The 24021-nt window shown below is 36.6% G+C and overlaps 1 long non-coding RNA gene across 1 annotated transcript in view; it reads right to left on the bottom strand.

The window, feature by feature from the left end:
* Positions 1-4297: 4297 nt before the first annotated feature.
* Positions 4298-24021, bottom strand: part of LOC128152561 (uncharacterized) — a 38886-nt gene continuing 19162 nt past the window's right edge. Inside the window, exons 2-3 of the long non-coding RNA XR_008238694.1 lie at positions 22907-23030; positions 4298-4419 (exon numbers count right to left, since the gene is read on the bottom strand). This is a non-coding gene — a long non-coding RNA (uncharacterized LOC128152561). The remainder of the gene's footprint in view (positions 4420-22906; positions 23031-24021) is intronic.

Raw genomic sequence — 24021 nt, 5'->3', positions numbered from 1 at the left:
TTGTGGGTTTTTGGAGAATGCATATTCCAAATTACATCTGATTGTAAGCCCTCTCTATCAAGTGACCCGGAAGAAGAACAATTTCAAACGGGGCCCTGAACAACGACAAGCCTTTGAACTAATTAAGCAGGAGATTGTTCATGCAGTGGCCCTTGGGCCAGTCTGGGCAGGACAAGATGTTAAAAATGTGCTCTACGCTGCAGCCGGGGAGAATGGCCCTACCTGGAGTCTCTGGCAGAAAGCACCAAGCACCCTGGGGTTTTGGAGTCGGGGATACAGAGGATCTGAGGCCTGCTTGTCACGTCCTAATTTCTCAGGATGATGACTCAGGTTCATTGATTCCCAGGTGAGGATTAAGGTGAAACGACACCAGGGATCCTTTAACTCACAAACCTCAACTTTTATTTGCTCACAAGAATAGGCATGAAACTACGTCAGTAAACTGTGTAACGTGCTAACCATACATCTGTTATGGATGCATGACTAACCAAATCCAACAGGTGTTAAAACTCAGATTTATTCTTCAGCAAAAGTTAGTTAGAAGTCCGGTAACATTTTGTAAAACCACAGGCTTAATGATGTAAAGAGAATTAATACTACACAGCTGACTTAAGAATCCCCAAGATTCAAAGTGATGGCTCAAAACGCGCGTAACACTCACCTAAAAGCTGAGGGCTCTCTCCCTCGAGGAGTTACCTCAGGCGGTGCCCCGACCCGAGGGGGAGTCCCCGACTGCAGACCCGCTGCTCCGAGGAGGACTGCCAACGTGTCCTCCAGTGGGACCCTGTTTATACCCCTGTAGAATCTGACCTGTGGTCATTTAATTCTATTGGCCAGGAGGGTCACCTCGGTGTACCTGGTGCATCTCGATTGGCCAGTTCAAATTTCAACCCGCAGCCTCCAGGGTTTCCTTCCCCTTCTCCCTTCCTGGAGAAGTTTTGTTTCCTGCTGGCAGGATTGGGGGGGGGGTGGGATGTACTGCCACAACATCACCAAATATATACCTCAAGCCTTGTTTATTTGGGGTTCAGTTCAGGGAAGGAAAATAAGGAGAAAATAAGGAGATCCCTCCCATTGAGTCACGAGGTTCAGAGTGGACCTAAGGATCCGGTTCCGGAAGGTGCACACCGGGGGAGGAGCAAGCTAGTGGTGCTTTGTTGCTGGCTGGGCTTAAACGATGGCAACCAATCTTTAAAATTATTAACACCATTTACTTCAGATAAGGATGTAATGTTCTGAAATGTTTACCAACTCTACCTATTCCAATTTAATCCTTTATGAGCTAATAAGGATTATTGTTATGAATGGGAGAATATATTATTCAACTTAGAAAAGAACACAATCTAAAGATTGCCTAAACAGGAATTTTGAAGTTTTTCAGTTTTAAGAAGATCTGAGAAGATACATTCCAATAAAAAAGAGAAGTATTTTCATCCCAACCTTTACCAGGAACTACTGGAAATATCCCTTGATTCTATAGAAATTCCCACTGCATTTGGTTACATTAAGGAATAGGATAGAAGATGGATACAAACATAACAATTTTTTTACGGCTTTCAGAAATTTTCCAAATACCCAAGGCATGCAAAGATTACACATTTGTTTCTTTTTTTCTATATTAGTGCTAGCACTTCTGCCTCTGCTCTTCCTCTCAGTCTTCTCCTTCCTTTTTTGGTCGTTCTCTTAAAATGTCAGAATTAATCACTTGCTAAGATTTATAGGTCAGTTAAGATTTACAAGGAAGTTCTTCTAATTCTCTGCCATATGCCCAGGTAAATCTCTTTATTTACTCTGCAATTTTTAGAGGAAGTGTTTAGCAAGTCTGTAGCGTACAAACAGGAAACATGTTATTAGGCAGACAGGAGTGTACTTTCATCAAAAGGATAATGGAAAGAAATTTTTCACTCATATTGTAACAAAGAACAAATACATTGTGTGCATTCATCCACTTTAAGTCTAATTTTTCAGTAATTGAAGTAGATCTCTGGATGTTACGATAAGTCCAGAGGCCCTCTTAAGGAAATTAACCTTTGAATTTCAGTTCTGATGTGTTTTGCTGTCATATCTGGTGTGTCAAAGCAAGCAAGAAAATAAATCCAATTTTCTTATTTGTTGACAATTTCATTTTCATTCAGTTTCTTTGTGAGAGATTTAGTTTACGGTAGATGAGAAGTGCCTGAAAGTCAGGAAGACAAAAGTGCTGCAAGCAACTGCAGAAAGAATTTAATGCATGAATTAAATTAAATAAATATAGCTTTTAAAGATATATATTTGTATATATTTTACTGGGATGTGTCATAATGTAAAAGCTCGTGATATCAGCAAAAAAGTAAAACATTGAGCTATGCTAATATCTCTAACAGGTCTCCAGAGGAAAGGCTTTCATACTTCCCTGAGGAAAATAAATTCATGAATGTAGGCTATCAATTAGACCTGTAGAGATTATACCTTTTAAAAAACTTCATGTCCCAAATCTAAAAAAAGATTGACAAACACTAATGAAATACATCATATTTCTATCACACAATATAGCTCAGGTAGTTGTTTCACAGTTTGCTAAAACAACACTGATATCTGAGTTATGTATAATCCTGAGGTGGTCTATAAAAGCAATACAAGTGGGTAGCATCATTTTTCACAGATGACATGTCACTTCAGAACTTAAGATCCAATCTTTTTTTCTTATCCCGCTTCCCCCTTTTCCCTTTTCTGTTTTCCTTTTTATTTTTACTTTTTCCATTTTCCTCCCTTCCCTGTTCCTTTCTGGCTTTCCTTTCCATTTTTCCTTTCCCCTTCCCTTCTCTTCACACATTCAACTCCTCATTACACCATAAATTGGCAAAGGAGAACATCTCCCTTTGTCTTGCAACTAAGATTAACACCCCCTACTGGCTTCTGCTGAATCTTTTGGCTACATTAAGTGGTAATTATTTGTGGGGCTTCTTTGTTTGCGTTTCTTTCTTTTTTTCCCCTGGTTTGTTTTTTGGTTTTGTTTTGTGTTTTGTGTTTTTGGTTTTTTTTTTATCTGTAGAAGAGGTGCAGTGTTGTATCTGCACCAGTACCAATTTTATTATTTCTCTCATGTGTTTCATGTTATTTTCTGGTCTATTGTTAAAAAGAAAAAGGGATTGACCCTTGAAGAAGTAGAAAAATAGAAAACATCCATCAAAGAATTAGCTCTGGTGGATCTAGCACTGTAGCAGTAGGAATTGTTGTATAATGATGATGAAGTATTGAAAGACAGTCAGGATTTTTTTCTCACCCTGAAGAATATTATGTAGGTGACCCCCAAGCCTTGAGACTGCAAAGACAACTCCTTGTCTTGCAGAGTTGGTGTTATTGATGTACTTTTTCTTCTCTTGATGATCTGCAGTTTTCTTTCTTGCAGATTGTATTCGATTTTCTATTATAGATAATATATAGTATACTATAATTATATAGTATAGAATAGTTGTACACTAACCAGGTCTTTAAAAATATGAATCACCTGATCTGAAAAATCGTGATTTACAAAGAACTCTATTTACAAGAAGCACCACCAATTATATATGTAGTTTATTCCTATATTAAAACAGAGGCAGGGCAAACTAGTGACTATGCAAACTAAGTTAAAGAATCATTTCTATCAGACTGTAATGCCAAGGCTGGCCTAGAACACCAAGTGGAATATGGAAACTAATGGCAGTTATTTGCATATCTGTTAATACTTTGCCTACTTGTTACTCTACATTCTCTGAAAACTAAAGAAATCAAGGATAAGGGAAATAATTTGCTCAGAAGTCCCTATGTTCACATTTGTGTGTGTGATATTTTTCAGTCTAGTAAATGATCTTTTTAGAAAGTATTATGTCATTCTCTTGTGTGTTTCTTCACTCAAACTTACCATTTGTAGAAAATACTTGACAAAGCCTCATTAAGTAGAATATTCAAGAATCAATTAACATAACAACTTTAGAAATAATTTGTGAAATGAAGCAGAAGCTTCCTTTTTGCAAGAAAAAGATGATCAACACTAACAGTCAACTCACACTATTTCCTATTCCTTGTGCTTTGCACTGACTGCCTCATCCCTCCTTCTATTCCATTTGTGCCATTGAAAGGTTCAGAGATTATCTCAGTATTGTGATCTGGAACATTCAAAGAATGTACACAATGCTTTGCATGCAGGAAACAGAATATTATTGACAGGTCAGGAGCATGCATGTGACCCTGCACTAGAGCTAGCATTCAGCATCCAGCTATGAGGAAAATAAACCAGAAAACCAGAGAATTCATATTACAGAAGTTTAATGTTGCAGTGCCTTCTCATTGTGTAGAAATGGACTGTTGCATGCTTGTATTGTTGTATGTGCATCTAGCGCTCGATCTCCAAATGACAGGTTTCAAGCTGATGTATCAGAGCCATCCATACTCCAGTGCCTAAGAGAAGGAAAAAATTGAAATTCTAATTCAGTACTGGGTAAACACTTCCGTGTGGCCTGACTCCAATATAAGCACTTCATTTTAATGATAATGGCCGCTCTGGTGTTCATTCTAAAATCCTTAAATGTACTTAACAACCTGTTTATGCTTGGAGTGTAGTGAGTTTATGGGGACAGCCAAATGAAACAGATAAGTGTATTATGTAAAACTGTATTCTGAAATGTTTATTCTAGCAGTTAGTATGCATCTGGATTAAATTTGTAGACCGTTATCCTCAGGTTTCATGCATTTTAAATAAAGCATATTTATTTTAATTTAGAAGCAGACAGTTATGTGGGAAATAGAAAGGTTTTGACAGCACAACTGTAGATTGAGCATTGTTTGAAAAGGTATAGTCCTCTTAAAATCATCATTAATATTTCATGCATCTGAATTTCTCTCACATGCATGTTGTATGCTGTTTCAGCCATGGATCAGCAGCTGCAGCTATTAAAGCTCTATATACATTCATATATTAAAATTTTGTTTAGCACAATGGCACCATTTCCCCCTTTATCCAACAAACCACTTTCTGTAATGAAATCAAGGAATCAGAGTCTGGCTTATCCTGAATGTGTGTCTGGCTTATCCTGAATGTGCTTGTGTGTAGCAGGGCATCTATTTATCTTTTTGTCACCATTAGCACTTCCAAAATGTCTATCACCTTTCCATTTGAAAATGCTATTTTTAAATGGTTAGTCACTATTAAAGGCACTGTCAGTCTGATTTTTCTAGTTACGAAATCATTTTTACACAATTTATAATAATCTTTTGTAACCTCATAAAGGAAATTACTTTTCTCTGCAAATGCTTTCCCTATACAAGACATTTACTACATGTGGATTTCTATAGTAGATATGAGAACTAGGGTCCTCTTAATATCAGTTAAAATAGAAAAAAAATAGCTAGACTTTTACCAAAAGAATTTTGTGAAGAGGTGTAAGGACAGGGACTGGTCATATTTGTAATACTCTTTTCCTAGATTGAATTACTTTTTTGGAGGAAAAGGAATTAAGTTTAATTAAATTAGCTTTTTGAGACATTTAGATTCAAGCAGGAGAATTTGGGCTATATTTTATTATCGAGTCCAGAGTCTAGACTGAGCTGTACCTTTCAACATGAGCAGCAGATTGGTTAAAAACCAGGAACATTCATAGGTACAAAGAAGCAAGTCTTTTTTTTCTCACTTTTATCACATTCTGCCCACATCTTACTACTCCTATGATTTATATATGTGTCCAGATAGAATAAGTTAAAGTTAGCAGTGTTTTAAAGCTGAGTTAGAATATTATGCTGTTTAAACACTGTTATAAAATAAAACCACTAACCTTTTGTCAATCTAGCCTGTCCTGAAGCAAGTAGAAGGAATTTTATTGACTAGATTTTTTTTTCTAAAGGAAACAGATTTATGACCTTCCATAAGGGCTCTGAGAAATCTGAAGAAATTACGGATGCAGGTATGTTACCTCAGGCATATATATTTCCATGGTAAATATCAACAGGAAAACAACCATATGAACTAAACAAGCAGTAAGTAGAAAGAACCATGAGAACACAACTTTTGCTTCACAACTTTTGTTTCCTTGTCACAAGAAAACTGTTTCAGGGCAGAACTAAAACTCTCTTCAACACAGACTCTCTGAAGAATGCAGCTTGATTTTGTGGTACAGAAGCTGTGACTTTTACCCCTAAGGCACAAAACAGCTTTGAAACACAAGAGAAAATATGAATGCTTAAGGGGCAGAACAGCAAGTTCCCTTTCATTAAGAAACTGGCATGCATGTAATGTAAATCTCCTGTGGGTTTGCACACATCTTGTTCTCAATGGGGAAAAAGTGTGATAGCTTCTTTGAATGAGGAAAAGAATCAGAAAATAGCATCTGAGGGCAATGTAACAGACATGGCTCAACAGCAGCCATGGTAAGTGACTAGACAGATTCAGAAATTTGTATCAGCCTGACTTTCCCTTCCAACTGTCAATATAGGACCGATCCTACTAACCACCCAATTCTACAATACTAAAAAAATAATAAAAAAAAAAAAGACTTACGCTCCTATATATATAACTATAGCGTTTATCTGCAAAAGTAAACCATAGATTTCAGTAAGGTTACTGTTGTTAAGTTGAGGTAGCAGCTTGTGGGATTGAGAGTAACATAGACTGTCCCAAAGCTAAAAGCAAACACCAAGTCCCCTCAAAACAAAAATGCTTTATGCACTTGACCCTGAAGTAGATTTTTATTTCAGTTTCAGGTGCATAAAAAAATTTCAGTGGACAAATTTAGGAATTAGACTACAAATCAATGTCTAATCTTAAGGAAGATCATAGGGTGGAATTTATGAGACTAAACCAAGAAATATTCACAGTTGTTTGTTTTTTTTTTCAAAGCCAGGAATTGCTATTTTGATAGTCTGATCTGCTTGAATAATTTAAACTCAGGTCTACTTTTTAAAAAACAACAAAAATATCTTAAAACCCTATGGTTTTAGGGGGGATCAGCTAAGCATAAAAGTTTCAAAAAGGTCTGGGAACCAAAGATCTTTAATGTTCAGTGTTTTCCAAATGTCACAGATTTTAGAAAATGTTTTATGAACAACTCACAACATGAGTTCAAATTTAGTGAATCCTTTCCTCCATGAATAATTGCCTTGTTGTTTTCCAGGGACCTTGAATTACAAAACATGCTTGTCTACCCAGGGAAGTACATGTTATGCAAACAATGAAGAACAGCAAGAAAGAAAACTTTGTGTGCTGTTGTTGTTCTTTCCAGAAACATAAATAATCCCAGACTATTCACCAGTTACCTTAGAGATGAACTAGCCACTAAACCGTCAGGGAAATTAATTATCCTCTTGTAGGAAGAAAGCACTGAGGGAAAATGTACTACAGGATCTGCAGTGGTGAGACAAGTCTCCTACCTGCTACATTAAAAGAAAACAAAACCATTTTCTACGTATCACTATGTTAGTATAGGATTGGATATTATCTTCATACAATAAGGCCAGGGGACAACTTCAGGTTTCACACAGGAGACATTTACTGTGACTTATTCATACCAACTAAGTGTAGTGGGACAATACCTACCACTCAATGACAGCTTCTTATGCAAACTAAAAGTAGAGTCCCAAAGAACAAAGGAACATCATGCTGGTCCAGAATATATTTGCCTGCCCTGATATTGAGAAAAGCTAGCTTGAGGATGTGAGTCACAGAAGGAAAAAAATGAATTGGCAATTTACCAGTGACAAAGCAAGCAAAACACCAACAATGGAGAAACTAAGCCTGGTGGAAATTACTGACATGAATCAACCATTGCTCAGCAAGTACTTCTATGACTTTAATCAAATGTTAGGAAATATAAAATTGGACTGGTCCAAAGTTATTTCTCTAGCCTAAATTTTCATGGAACTAACTTTGCATTCTCGAAGGTAGGGAACACCTGAGGCACAGAAGGCCTTAAGTCAAAATTGCAGATAAGTGTATTTGTGCAGCGATACAATAACAAAAAAGCTATTTTTATCTAGATTTTAGTACCATTGGAATGAATTAGGTTGATTAAACTATAATTAAAAAATCAGCTTTCTATGATTTTTGCTGTTGTTCCTACAGAATGCTACAGTTCCTAAGAATTTTTCCTGCAATCCTTAATCTCTGTTTTGAATTATTGAGGGAAAACCCAGTGATTTAAATTAAGAAAATAGGGAGCCACCAGACTGACCTTTTCCTTCCACTGTAAAATGAATACACCCTTAAAAATCTCAAGTTGTTCACTGAGATAGGAGAAACACTTTGAAGAGTGTAATTGCTTGAGCCCTTGACTGCATTTGTAATTTCTTGCGTAAGCCTTTCAACCTTCATAAACTTTCAGGAACGGAGCTGCAACTTCAGTACCTGGCAATGGTGCTGCCCTTAGACTTAGCAAAAATAGATGTTTACTTAGCACAACAGACTATGGGGGAGGCATCATACACCCCCACCCCCTTATTTTTGTGGTGCAAGAAGATATGGAGACTAGGTAATTTGAAAACAGACAGACATAAGTAGTGGGGAGGTAGAAGGGATGTGTGGCCAAAGGGTTTCTTTAGTGTCTTGCTTTTCCCTTAACAGCAGCAATTACTGCTATTCTCCTCATCTTCCCCAATCACAGCAGAGCCACAGTCTTATTCCACACCCAATATCCAGCTTGACACTTAGCCCAACTTGGCTTTTCTGTCTGTAAGGCAGAAATCTGTATTCAGGGATAAGAGAACGCAGGGTAATTTTCTGCATAGTATTGGGAAGCCATGTGGATTCAGGAAAGGGGCCTTGCACCTAGAGATCAGACCAGCTTAGCAAGGGCGATGTAAGGAGCTTATTGTACCTTCATTCCCTCAAAATACAGACCTCTCTCAGCCCCGGGCTCAGTGTTCAAACCCCAACATTTCTTTCCCCCCCTCAATAAGCTTCAAGGTCTCATTGACTTCTCCCAGTCGCTCTCCCTGTATCCCCAAACTATCTGACTTCTCTGAGTCTGTCTAGAGGCACTCTCCCATCTCAGCTGCACTCTCCATCTCAGACCACTTACTTTCACAAAATTAATTTTTGCTATTCCATAGACATTTGTCTTGGCTTGGATAATGGAATGCAAATTCAGTTACTGCTGAGAAGCTTGAGGCCCTCTCATGGTTAGAAAATACCAAATGCCAGACAGCATTTGGCAGTGAAATGGAAAACTTATCAAAATACAGCTAACTCAAAATGGGTAGGGATGCCATGTAAGTGAAACTGGATTTCGTTACACAGGGAAAATAGGCACTCTTCTTTGTCAGTATCAGAGCAGTTGAGCTTACCAGGGAAGAGTTTGTGAAAGTGAGCTGGAAGGCTGTGAGATGTGGTATCTTTGCCCAACGAAGCCAATTTTGTATAAAGTGGTATTAAACCTTAGTGACCATGGGTCAGACCATAAAACTTCATTTTAAACATGTTAGCTGCTTCTGAATATAAGACTATCTGCACCTTTTTGGAGACCTGTTTCAAAGCTCCGTAAAATAAACCAAATGCACACTGAGCTTGATGAGCTCTTGATATCCTACTATCTTTACTATTGTTAATGACTTTGATACCACTAAGTAGTAGTGGTAGTAATACACAAACTCTTCTTAATACACCTACCTAAGCTTTATAAAACAGTCACTATCTCCATTTTATGTCAGAGAAAACTGAGGCACAAAAGCTGAATCTCAGCCAGAAGATTCATGTTATGGAAATGGTCTGTCAAGTTCAGAGTTTTAAGTTCAAAACATTGGACTAGTATGCAAGCAACATGTCTACACACAGTTGTGTTCAAGTAGCTGAGCCAAGATACAGCAAATAGAAACTGACAGTCTGACTGAAAGCTAGCTAATATCAACCCTACTCAGATAAGTTTCTCTGAAGTTCTGTAGGTAAACTCTTTTGGATTTTCTTATTTGCCTATATTATTGAATAAGTGTTCTAAATGTTCTGAATACACGTGCTATATGTTCTGGAAACATCTCTCTTTTTTCTTAGACCACCATGAGAAGTCAAGGACGTGGTCTTGAACCTAAGGGATGATCTTGCCTATTTAATGTGAACATGAAGTAAGCCAATTTCTTTGTTGTTTTAGTTTTTCAGAAAATATAATAAAATAAGAATCTATTGCTCCAAATAAAACACTGTAAAACAAACTTTAATCTCTGAGTCATTGGAAAACATTGTTTACAGTTCAGAACACAGAGAAAATCCTGAAGTGACCATCCATCATTGCTCTGACTTGCTGGAGGAAATAGAAATAAAATGAAAAAGCAATCTATGATATTCTATTAATTGCAACTCCAAGATGGTCTTACCACAGTCAAAATAAGGCCAGTCTGATGGAATTTATAGATAGGTAATATTGAAAACATATTTCAAGCCTCATTTTATGTCAAGGTACAAAAATCAGATTTCAGATCAATGGTGTAATAAAATAGTACAAAGTAGTTGATGAAAGCTAACTTGGTTCCAACACAAGAATTCATCATGATAAACATATCTCTCATTTCCACATCTGTCATCCATTTTTAAAACCAATAAATCATTTAAATATGGATTTAACTGTTCCTACAAGTCATTACAGCGTTATGTGCTGCACTGAAGGAGAACTTTAACAATAATGCACTTTTCTAAATTCAGAATTATAAAAAATGGATTAGAAGGTTAAGTTATGCTCACATAATTATGTGCACAAACACAACTGACAGCAAAACAACTGGTCTTTTTCTGGCTGGCATCTCTATGTTCCACAGCCTTGAAGTCACTTAATAGACCCTGTGGTTTTATAGGAATGGGTGAATGATTCAGATTAAAACCTGCCCAGGTAAGCAAAATGCTGGAATCTGAGGGCAGAACGTAGATATCTGTGAGCTGGATCAGACTGCAACTCGAACACTGAGGACAAGACTGAGACTTGTTGCATCCTAAGCACAGTTTGAGCCCTGTGAGGCATGGCAGGAATGTCGCCTGCATGGGCCTTAATGAGAGCCAACAAACACGCAGTGGAACGGGCTTAAAGACCCTGCCAAACCCCCCATGTGAAAACACCCCGCGACTGTTGGACTGATCTGCTGATTTTTTTCTTCTCCTTGTGATAAAAGGCTTGGAGGAGGGAGAAGGGGCTCTGGAGGAAAGGAAAAAGAGGAGGGCAGGGGAGTGTTGTTAAAAGGCTCATATCATTTTCAACCTTGATCATAATTGAAGGAAAGCCAGGCAGAGTGAGAAGGATCGCAAGTCCCAGCAAACTTAATCAGATTCTGATTTCATTACTAAGCTTAGCACAGCTTTGATAACAGAGATGATTAGAGAGTCAGTGGCAAACTCACTTTATGGATCTTTATTTCAGAATTTCAATTCATTTTCTCTAGTAAATGTTAGCCTTTTGTTTTATTATATGTATTTCTAAGAGAAGCTCCTTAGAAGTTCTCCAAATCCTCATTCAGAATTATACTAACTTTTAAAAATATTGTGACAGTGAGTATAAAAGTGGAAACACTTTTCAGTGCTTTAATATAAATATTTAATAATTTGGCAATACACTAGCTGTATTTAATTTATTTTTAATTTTGAAATGACTGCATTTTTAACAGTTAAACATGCTATTCTTACATTGGAATCATGAAGTCAGTCTAAGCATTATAAACAACACTGTAGACAGTATTCATCACTGTAAGAGCTAGTGGAAAAAATCCTACAATCTCTCTAGTTGTTATAATAATGATGTTGGTTTCCTGTTCACTACAAGGGTAATTAATGAAGAATTTGGCTGAACTGCACATACCAGGCGGCTAAGGTAATACTTTATGTACACATTTCACTACAGCATAACACACAGTACGAGGCTTGTTTTCTTATTTCTTACTTTGAAAATCAATCAGGTCACTAAGCAACGGAAATATTGAGCTATAACTATTAGTACTTTGCTGAAGCCATGTGTAATTTCATTAATTCTTCTGCTAGTGCTGTCCGTCTAAGATATAGTGAAAATTTCATTACTGTCTCTGAATACATTTCATGCATAACAAATGAACAATCAATTAAACATGTTTTTGTCTTACTCTTTTTGTCCCAATTGTCTCTAAACTTTATTAATGTTCTACATGACATTCCCTCTTCCTTTGAGATTTTAAGTAATCATTGATCTTTTAATAAAATTCACCTTTTCCTGGCCTAGAACAAGCTGACAAATTAAAAAAGCAAATACTATCAGTTATTCACGTGGTATTCTGTATGACTTCAGGCTTTGTGATATGCTTAGAGATTTAGGAATGAAAGAATCTGGATTTTGTTTTGTTTCTCATATCTGGTTGCACACTTATCAAAAGCATCTATTTAAAATGTTAAGACCAACTATACTAGAAACAAACCTTCAAACGGGAGACTAGCAAAAACTTTGGCTGACTCAGGTCAAGAGCTAATAGGAGTGACTTTGGGTCTTTCTTTTTATATGAGCTCATATGTGATTTTCACCTCATGTAATGCACTTCCATTTCCGTTGTGCAGCAGCAAGGCTTCTCCTTACCCACACTCCCCTCTTGTCACAGCAAGCAGCTCCAGCTGTAAAGGAGGACTCCAAGAAGTACATTCTTTCCTTGCACACCTGCAGATTGCTTGATATGGTTAACAAATACTTCACACTTCACCCTTCTACATTGAAATGCCAGATATAGTATAAAACACTGAGATTGGCTAATCTGGAAATCGAGACTCTCCACTTCAACAGCCTAATAGTCACTGTAATATCATTCAAATATTTATAAGGAGACTGAAAAAAGTGGAATGTCATACAGAGGTAGGCAGACTCCTGTTCAGTATTCTGAATATCATCAGTTTTTTTTCTTTAAAAGTACACTACTAATAAGCAATGCTGCCAATTAGTTTCAGTATCTGGCACCAGCATGGATTTACAACAAACTAACCAATCTTCAAAAGCATTCACCCACAGGATCTAATCAACCGTCTACTCAGAGACAGCAGAGAAACAAGGATGTACTAAAGGAAGCAATGTCCACTTACGATGGACTTACAGACTACTAATACTTAGTTAGAAACACATCAATTATTTCAAAATACATCTGCTGGTGGCCTGAACAAATCAAATACATGCAATGCGGATGAGCCCGAACAGACTGTCTACCAGCAGAATTCACTCGAAGTATTGAAATAATAACTAAGGCTGCATAATGTTTGAGTTCAACCATGCATATACATTTGCAGTACAACCGATATAAAATATGTGCATCTAGAAGAGAAAGACAGACATAAGCAAATCTTCTCAATGCAAAACATCATTAAGCTCTTTCCATGTGATTTTGTAGCATGTCTGATATATATTCTGGTCCAAGTTGCCTGGGCTGTAAAATCCTGGTCTTCATGAGCTACTTTCCATTATTGCCCCCATTCTCATACTGGTTAGGAAGGGTCAAATACAAAACATGCCTTGAATGAAAAAAAAATTATGATGTCAGAGCAAGTGCTTCATTTTAGACCCCAGTTAAATAGACAGGTTAAACACTATATCAAGCTTCTTCAATATCATAATGCAACGTTGCTTTTAAGGAGTTGTTGGTGATGAGATTACTCTGCAAATACATACATTCTGTCATTGTGCCAAACTATCAGCTCATTTAATTTTCAACTCTTCTCAACTGTAAATGCACACATTTACAAGCACATCTAAGTGGTCTGTGAACTATCCGTCCCACATCAAGCAACACCACTTCACATAAAATTATTCCATTTACTTGTAATAGAGTACACATCTTGCCCAGCCATGGTGGAAATCCCTCTTTCTTTTTCTTATTTCCCTTTCCAAAAATCTCACTTCTCCACTATCTGGGAGGAAGGTTTTGCCCAGGGCGAATGGAGCAGCTGCTGCACAGCAAAGTAGGAAAGTTGAGACAATGTTTGGCAGAAGCACCCTGCTCCTCGCTGCTACCCAGCAAAGGCAGCAGAGGCTCCTCTGCTAGGCAGCAAGCATTCGTCATGCAGAAAGACTTTTTTCTGGGTGGAGATATGAGGGACACAGCATTGCAAGAGGCATTCAGAGGTCTGAGGTGATGTAGAGGTGGTGGAGGAGGTACTTCTGGAACTTTAGCCTACCTACTTCAATCTGCCATTTGCTCAGATTCATTTGTTATTCCATAAAATAGCAGGTGCTGAATACCTTTTTATACCTGTACATCAAAATCATTATTGTGTTATGGTACCAGCCATATAATCTGTAAAACTTACAAAGAAGAAGAGTCATCTTTAGCCTTCAGACCAAATGTTTCATGAGGGCTATTGTGTCCCATGACTGCAATTGTCAAAAGGGTTGTGAATAATGCCACCATTGTTTCACTTCCCAGTGCTTTTTTTTAATGAAGGTAACCTAATTTTAGTTCATAATTCTTGTTCAGAAATTAAGTAGAGTTCTTTGTGAGCTGCTGCTAAGCACAGTTTCCACCACCACTGTCACCGCCACTACTTTCTGAAAAGCTCTTTGAGTCACTGTTTAAAGAAAGAAAAGATAACGTGTTTTTGTCCTGGTCTAATTTAAGATAACATGAAACACTTCCTTGCAATAGTAATTTACTATTTAAGGAAAAGAGGAATGGATAGTTTGTTTACTATATGTTACTTTTCTGCTGAAGCGAGGATGTGAAGAAAATGCTATCTATGTGAACACATTTCACATTTAAAGGAGAAGAGATGAAAAGTCCATTATGTTTCCCAAGTAAAATGGTAAAAGTGGCATACTGCAACAGGAGAAGCCTGACAGCCAACAGCCCTGCACTGCTCTGTCTGTTCCATATTGGTTAAAACATAGAGCTGGTGGATGGTATCAGGGAAAAGGAAGATCAGCTGCCTAGGTGATAGAAAGGGTAACAATTCCCCATCACAAGAAAATTAAGAGAACTAAGGAAATTTTGTTGTTCAGATCTGTGAATAGCAGAAAGGGAGGTTTCGAACATTTAAGCAGAAAGCTTGATGAAGTTAAAGAGGTAAACTATTTCTTACATGTTCACAATTCCCACTGACTTTGATGAGAACTTCACATGAGCAAGGGATGCAAGCTAAGACATGAATTTACATGCTTAGGGTAAACACAAGAGAGTGGGAAAGCTCCTGTTCTTTGCAACACAAAGCAGCCAGTGAGTCTCAGATCCTTTATTTGCAGTGAGCCTCCTCCCTATCATTAAGATAAGAATCAACTTACTCCAAAAGAAGGGTCTGGCCATTGTTGCATTTCCCCTGTCTCAGACCACCACCAGTTTGCCCTAGTGAGGAAGGACACCACCACATCTATATCTGGTCCAATTCATTTGTAATATGTGGTGAAACGAGTGCAATATTCAATGAGTAATATAACTTCTCATGACTCCTTTTTCTTCTACATCATTTTGCAGATTCGTTGTGTGAATATAAAATTAAAGTTACTCTAATATGCAATTTTAATCAATTGATAATCACTTTTATAAAATGTGTGGTTAGCAAAGCTTTAACTGCATATATTATACCAATTCTAAAAAGCAGTACGAATTCACAGTATCTTTTAATTCTTTCAGCAGTAACTATTTTGGATGGGATAAAATGTCACATAAGGGGATAAACTAGTCACTCCTTTTTCCATCTAGATTCCCGCCCCCAAAGGTACTTGAGTGCTGTTATTTTTGTTGTAGTCTACCAAGAATTAAATGAAAGATGTTCCAAACAGATCAAATGCAAATGATACAGTGGCATACTACAGGGAATTAAAATAGCTTTTTCCAGAGGGGAAAATTCCTATGTCTTCCATATTCATACTGTGCCACTTGCTATAAACAGTATTCTGGGATCCACAGGCTAAAGGGACTGTAATTCCTTTCCACTCCCTAATCTTACTTTTAAACCCTTTGGCAGCAAATTTCTTGTACTATATATTAAACACTACACTCACTAGTGGGAAGATAAACATACCTATGTATTCATGGTGTTTGGGGTTTTTTTTCCTTATGATGTGGAAGGGTTTTTTTGTTTACAGCTCTGCTGTCTATTTAAATTCTTCTGATGGTACAAATCCCTGGCTTTACCATGTTTCAACTCCAGTTGACTTAGTCTCAGCAGTATTTTTTCACACAGCTCACCTATTTGATCAGTCCAATTGAAAATATCTACCAGTTAGGTTTGCAGCCAATTTGCAAAATTATTTACCAAACCTTTTCTGAAAGATTATCCTAAATTTGTTTAAACAGAGAAAATTAGTGTAGCTGTGTTAAGTGACATTATTTGTTCATTAGTAGCAATCTGCTAATTTATTAAATTTTCTTAAAGATAAACAAACCCTTTCCCCCTCTTTCAAAAGAAATTCTGTGCGGAAAAAGATTAAAGTTTTAAATGCAAAGAGGACATCTGAATAACAGAGGTACTGCGTGATATTATGTGTATTTCTAAGATAAAAACAAATTGCATTTTATGAACAAGGTAAAGATCTAACAAAAAAAGGTGTAAAGAAATGATTTTTGAAAGATTCTGATTGTAGACTTGTTGGCTGGGGCTTGGTTTGATGCTACCCCAGTGCAGAGCAGCCTGAAGTGCGAATATTCTGCATGAGCCTCTGCAGGATTCCCACAAGTAATGTGAGAGGCAGTCAAAACTGCAAATCACAGAGGCAGCAGCTGGGCCAGTGGCATGTCACCTGTGTAAGCTAAAGCCTCTGTGGAGCTGACTACTTCAGCCAGGGACTTTGTGCTACTTGGCTAATGCTGAATAAACTGGTGAAGGCCAAAAATGGTCCAGTAGCTATGCTTATTAATGTTTCCTGACACTTTCCATTATAAAATGCTGATTTTAGTACTTTTCAATTTGCCAATTGGTAGACATTTGGGCTCAAATGTTCCTTAGTGTCTGCTCAAAGGTGGTTAAAACGTGTTAGAATGTCTTTTTTGCCAAAGCAATCCAGTCATTTCTGAGAATGAAGCAAGAAGTATGTTTTTTCACTCATGATAATAAATCAAAAAGGAGGGTGGAGGGAAGAAGATGATAAGGGAATAAGTTATTTAAATAGTTAATATAATTTGAAGCTGCAGACTGATATTTGGCAGCTGGGGATAACAATGTGGGATGAAAATTGAAATCTGGCTTTTGTTGCTACTGTAAATTATAAGGTTTTGGAGAAAAAACATTCAGGCTCGGTAGAGTTTTCTTATGTCTTAAGCACAGAATATTAGTCAGGGAAAGAGTGGAGGGGTTCCACTTAGGGCTGCATAACATTTTTCTTGTGTATGCAGCTCTGTGATATTTAAAGCCAGAGGAACAAGAAGAGAAAGTAAGCAGAATCTGCTGAGCCCAGTAGCATGAACACCTATTTCAGCCATGTAGGGACAAAGAACAGAGCTGCCGGGAATGGGTGCAGTGAGAAACAGTATCAAAGGGATCAGGCACTGGGAGACTGGGACTCTATAATGTAAAAAGAGGGGAAAAGGTAGGATTTGTATTGGGGAATGTGTCAGAGGAATTTAAGGGATAAAGACTGTAATTGATATGATGAAAAAAATGGGGTTTAGATGAGAACCCAAGGCTTTGGAAAACAATAATATCAGCAAGTAAAGTCTTTGAGGAATTGGCAGGACAATCTGTGACACTAAAAAACATACTGTCTCCTTGAACTTGGAAAGGATCCCAGCACTCCTGAACTGCTCCATTACTATATTAGGTCAAGTTATTGGTAGTCTATATAACGATTCAGTATTTCCATCCATAGATATCAGTATTATTAATAAACGTGTGGGAGAGTTTCCTGGTGGCATATTGTTATTAGTCATGTTACAAATCCAAATTTAGTAATACTTGAGTAAAAATTGCTTGAGCAACTTTTTAATTGTGCAATCCCTGTGGGCATACACTAAGAAAAAAAAAATTGCATAATAGCATGCTGTTTTTCCTTCAGAAAGCATATCTCATTCAGTACCTGAGATGGGATGTTTCTGGGACCGAAACAAGGTTGTGCAGTACAGATGATTGCTGTGGCTTGGATTCCCCATTTGCAGGAGAAATGGGAGTATGTACAGTGGTTGAAGCAAAGACTGTAGGGGGGTAAGGAAAAGAATGTTTTAATGATTAATTCAGTCAATGCCACCTTGGAGAACAGAGTAAACCTCTGCTAACTTTTCGCAGGTGGCCACAAGCTATGTGTTTCCCAGTTTCCCATTGCCTGACTTGAGACTGTGGCCTGCTTTGCAGAAGTACTTTTGAACTCCCTCAGTGGCAGCTGGAGGTAATAGAAGGTATTTGAATATAGCAGGAGCTGTACAATGCCAGTTTTTGTAAAAAATGTGGCTTGTTTGTCTTAAACAAGGACAATTGAAACCTCAAGCTTTAAAGGAAACTTTCAGTCCATCAGTCCTTTTCCTATTTGTGCTGGGCCTTGACAGATTATTGGAGTAACATAATTTATATCTGTACAGGACCCAGAAGTCAATTTTATAGACTGTAGGTTTTCTATAATATGGTTACCACAATGAACATCAAATAAAGTGGCTAAGATATATCCAGTTGTCTTCTTTCATCTTCTTCCTAGAAGGGGAAATGTCTGAGGTGTTTTATTTTGAATTTTTAAACATGACTGAATGTTCATGTATGTGGTTATTTGCTTTAGAGAAGACAAGATGGAAGAGCAGAACGTGGGGAGCTAGAGGTGATTTTGCTTTCTTCGGGGTGTACACAGTCGTACACTGAGCTTAGGACATGCCTGACCCCAGTCCAAAAAAGTTTTTGTTCTCTACAGAGAATGGTCTTAAACTGAAGCAGCGATATTTCACGTCTTGTGCATATCTTCACCTAGAATTTCATGGTGTATTTTATAGGTACAGTATGTATGGTGGTGTGCATGAAGTCCTGATCTCCCTTCTCCCCTTTCTCCTCTGGCTAGACTGCCATAGATCTTACAGCAGATATGGCCATGTTTCTTTCCCACGTAAATTTGAGCACTGCAGAGGGAAAGAGATTTAGCTTGATGCTGAAAAGAAATTAGACTTAGCTTAGCAATCTACTCTCCTGAAGCAATGCACTGTAAGGGTCTATAAATTTGAAAGTCCCAAATGCTAAAGACTTTGAGGCCACATACATGGCATTAATACAGTTCAGCTGGAACAGATACGAGATGATTATTCCAGGACAGTGAAAATACTAAACTATGTGATCTTGAGTTATATTCTGCAGGACACTTTAAAAAAAAAAAAAAAAAAAGAATAAGAAGAAATTCAGACAAAGTAAAAAAGATCAATGGATAACTCTGGAAGCTGGTGCTAGAAGGAAAGTTTAGACAAGTTTGTCATTTGGAAAAATATTCTCTTGGTGGATTGTTTTTTCTGTTGGTATGAACTTTCTTCAGTTATGGCCAACATAAGAGATAACAGGATTGTAAGACTAAAAAGCATTGAGAATCTTGGAGTAACTCATTTTAACATCCATCATTTGTTTTGATAAAGTAGAGTCTTAATAAAGCTACAAGACAAAAAAAAAATGGATAAAGTAAATGAGAATGCAAACAATGGATAAAGGAACGCTGGAGACTAAAGAAAACTAAGAAGAGAAAATTATTTTTCACATCTAAAAAAGCCCCAGCAAAACAGTTGCCAATTAATTAATTGTGATCCCTAGAAATGAAAGCAGTTGTCAAATAGTTAAAAGTTAAATTAAATCTTTTGCAACTAAATTATTGGATATGTCTACAAACAAGTGAAATGTTTAAATTCCAGCATAAGAAATGCAGACAACGTGAGGAAACTTACAATACTGATGTAGAGTGTCAAGCTGGGTAGCAAAAGGATCATGAGAATACAGAGAAGAAGAAAACACAAGAGGCCCATAAGCTCTCAAGAGCAGGCATTTTTTTTTTTTTTCATGTAGAAATAAAGAATAAGTCTGTGAGAGTAACGTTGCACCTTTAGAATGTGATAACTTTAAAGATGTAATCAGGAATACAACACATGAATTGTCACTTTGATCTTTTAAAAAGATGGGAAAAGTATCACATGTATTGGAAAGGAAAGGGGAAAACAGTGAATGGGTTCCACTATGGAATCGCAAGCTCATATTTGAATACAGAAAGACATCTGGAAATACTACCAGGAACTCTGTCACTAGGAGTGACTTTAACTTCCCACATACTTACTGGAGAACAAATGCTAAAAAGAAATTAAGGCTTATATGGTCTTGGACTCAGTAACCAACAATTTTATATGCCAGATAGAATCATACTTTGTTATTGCAGACTATGTTTATTTGACTTTGGTAAGTAGCAAGCATGTTGCATAAAAACTAGCTGTAGAAAATAACCTTGGAAAGAATTGTCATGAGATAATTCACTTTAAATTAAATAGAAGGAAAACCACAAACTACTCTTTAAAGCTTCTAATTCAAAATGAAGACTTCAATAAAATAATTTTATATTTAGTCAAGTTATGCAGAGTGAGAAACTTAGTTTCGCATTCACAGTCCACTGTAGAAAGAACGTGAATATTTAAAAAAAAACCCAACCCACAAAGGTGGAGAAACCATGTGGAACTAAACTAAAATACAGATGAGTGAATGTATAAATAAATAAATAATGAGTAGGAATAACCAAAAAAGAATGAAAAGCCTGAAGGACTTGAAAATGGAGCTGATTAGAAAATTATGGTTTAAAGTTTAGTACTTTTAGGATAAGGAATATTTTTTGAAAGTCAACATGGGCTAGATTTAAAAAAAACAAACAAACAAACATTCTTTTTTTACCTCTATAAATAAAAAAGAACTGGGATGAAGCGGAAACAGTGTATAGTGGAGAAGGGATAAGGATTAAGAAAGGTCTATGTGTGGCCTTATGTTGAAGTTCAGTTTTCAGTGAGGTTACAGGGAAGATATGGAATACAAATTGTCATTTGATATGGAGAAAAAACATTAAGTGTTTCATGTATGAAGACTGAGAGGGATTGTCACTATCCCAGAATCATGAGAGTGCTGGCACAGTATTGGATCTTCCCTAGTAGAGGTAGGAAATCCATTAAGTTTCAGGAATGACACACAACAGAAAATATATTAAATTTTACACATATTTAAGAAAGTAAAAAAGGATCATCCTACAACTGTGACTCTGTCAGACTGGTCTGAGCTATGTTTTACAACAGGAAAGAATGGAGGCACAGAGGTAGAGAGAAAATGTGATAAAACGCAACCTGGGTTTGACAGAGACAGATTGTGTCAGACTAACCTGATACCTTTCATTGAGAAGATAATTGCTTTTCTAGACAAGGGAAATAGGTCTAATCTAGATCTAATCTACTTTGAAGCCAGGAAAACATTTCATGCTTAATAGGAAATTATTAGTTAAACTAGAGAAGATGATGATTAGGATAAGAACTGAGAAGTGGATAAATAAGGTGAAGGATCAGTGACAACAGAGTGGCACAGAGGCACTACAGCGAAATGCATGATCAGTCCTGAGGTTGATACTAGTATTTTCAGCTCTGATCTTGTCTTAAAAATGAGCAAATGCTTATGAAATTTGCTAATGGTATGAGTCTGAGAAGCTTCATGAGTCCTAAAGAAGAAATAGTCTCAAGTACAAGAAGGTTAGAAATAACATGTATTTCCAGAGGAATTTCAGAAAGACATCCAGAGATCTAAACAATTATCTGCACTGAACTTACAAGGATTTTGGTGTTGGACCGACACAAATGCGTACATTTCACGTCTGTCACCCCCACTAACGTTGATAAAATTACACATATAGACAACTAACTACACAGTAGCAGAAGTGTGTGTTCAATGGCAGATAATAGCATAAAATAGCTCATTAAAGACATTAGCAATTGCACTTCAGTCCAATTCAGTTTAATTAGGTGTTTTCTGCTTTTTGTACTGCTGTTTTTACTGTGTGACATTTTCTGCCTTGCTTTGGGCTTTTTGTACTGTAAGAAATAGCTTCCCTTTCCCTTTTTTATATATATTTGAATTTGTAATTAAATAATTGCACCCTTTTTCAACCAGGAGGGCAGGCCAACAGCTGCCTCAAAAGCAGAAAACAGTAAGTGACCTGCAAGAAATGTAACATGATGCTAATAAAAAAATACAATGGCTACTCTTCCTCTTGGAATCTGATTTTATCACCATTCATCTGGCAGTATGCAAAGCCTCCTGCCAGGAGGGAAGAAGGAGGCTGCTCTTTGTTTGAAACAGGAGCTTAATTCTACTTGAAGAAACTTCACAGTTCCAGGAGCCAGCTAAGTAGTTTCAACTGACCAGATATTTATGCAGCCTCTTTATTTTTACCCCAAATATAATTTTAAAATAGTTTCTATTTCATTTTATGTACACGAGATCAGTTTAAATAATTGATCTGCTTGCATCTGACCACTTCATTTATTTTCTCATTGGTAGCAATAGTATTCTGTATACACTTCTGTTGACTGAGTAATGATTTTGCAGCAACAATACTGTTGTTATAAAATCATAATCCGTAATAAGTCATCTTGGGAAATAATGTTATGATTCACAACTAATTTAAATAAAATCAAGTTCACTATTGAACTGCATATCACATACACATAAAAATTTTATGTAAATAGGTATTACATATATTTTGATGTATCTTATAATTCAGAACCCCTACAAATGACAATATTGTCCTTTCAATCCCAAATTGTTTTAAAATTTCGTATCTCTAGCTTCCAAAGATTTTGGATATTTCTAATCCCTTAAGAATACTTATAGTTAACAGTGAACTGTTTAGCTATAAGCATATGAATGAAACTACTGGTGAGTTTAAAATCAAAGGTGAGTTTAAATGTATTACTACTGAACCACATGCTACTCTGACAAGTGACATTTAGAACTAGTCAACAGAGTTCACAAATTTGATTTGGTATCGCATAATGTGTATAAGCAACTGTAGCTCAGATAACTTACCTTATATACATTGGTTTAATATAGTGCAGCATCCATAGGCAATTACATTTGTCAGTCACAGTTCATGCAGCTTTTTCAAATGAAGGACTACTTGCTGAATGCTTTTGTGATGCTTAAACAGTATCTAGCTAGATGTAGATAAAAATGTAGATGTAGATGTAGATACAGATATGGATGACATAGATATAACCAAGGTTATCACAGACTCTTTGCTGTAGATAGAACAATGATAACATGCCAGGTAATTTATGGATTTAATTGTTTGTTCAGTATAGTGATCTAGTTCTCATTACAAATAAATTCCAAATATTTAAGAATATTTCCTAAAAAAAATAAATAAATAAAAGTCATTAAGCTGGCAAACAAGCCATTGTGTAAATCAGTTTTTGTCAATTCTATGACAATTTTTTTATATATACATCTCTCTTTTTAAATTAGATAATACTGTTCTGCAGCAAAATGGCCATTATCAATTAATACAATATAAAGCATATTTCTTTCACGTTGAAGATAGGACACATGCTTAGAGATTCCTTGGAGCTCTAATGTAACTAACTGAGCCTCATAAACAGGTCACTCATTTATATAAACTGTAGTAGTGAGTTCCAAAGCACCCTAGTAAAGCTAGATGCCCAGTTAATTTTAATGAGTATTAGGCTTCCAGCTCCCTTAGGCAGCTTTCAAAATGTCAGCCTATAATTACAAACGGCTTGGACCAAAGCCCATTGAATTTAATGGAAAGTCTCCCATTGATCTCAATGAGCTTTTGGAGCATTGACTTTACTCTTTGCACAAATATTTCTAAAGGGTTAGGATAGTAACTACCACATACTTTAGAAACACTACATTGCAAAGAATATCTTCACTTTTCAGTATATTGGGCTATTTACAAAGTACAGAAAAAAAAAAAACCAAACTATGGGAAGCCATATAATTGCACAAATATTATAAAATTTGGTGGGAAAGATAACACTAAAAAATAAATTAAAGCAAAGCGATTCCACTACAGAGCTGGTCAGGACTATTTTACAGAATTGTTTCATCTGAAAAAAGCAAATGAACCAAACCAGAAACTTTTGCAAGGAATGGCTGACTTTGAGGAATTTAACTGTTGG

Source organism: Harpia harpyja, chromosome 2 (genome assembly GCF_026419915.1).
Source record: "Harpia harpyja isolate bHarHar1 chromosome 2, bHarHar1 primary haplotype, whole genome shotgun sequence".
Taxonomy (NCBI): domain Eukaryota; kingdom Metazoa; phylum Chordata; class Aves; order Accipitriformes; family Accipitridae; genus Harpia; species Harpia harpyja.
Note: the sequence above shows the minus strand (reverse complement) of the source record. Positions and strands in the feature narration are given on the sequence as shown.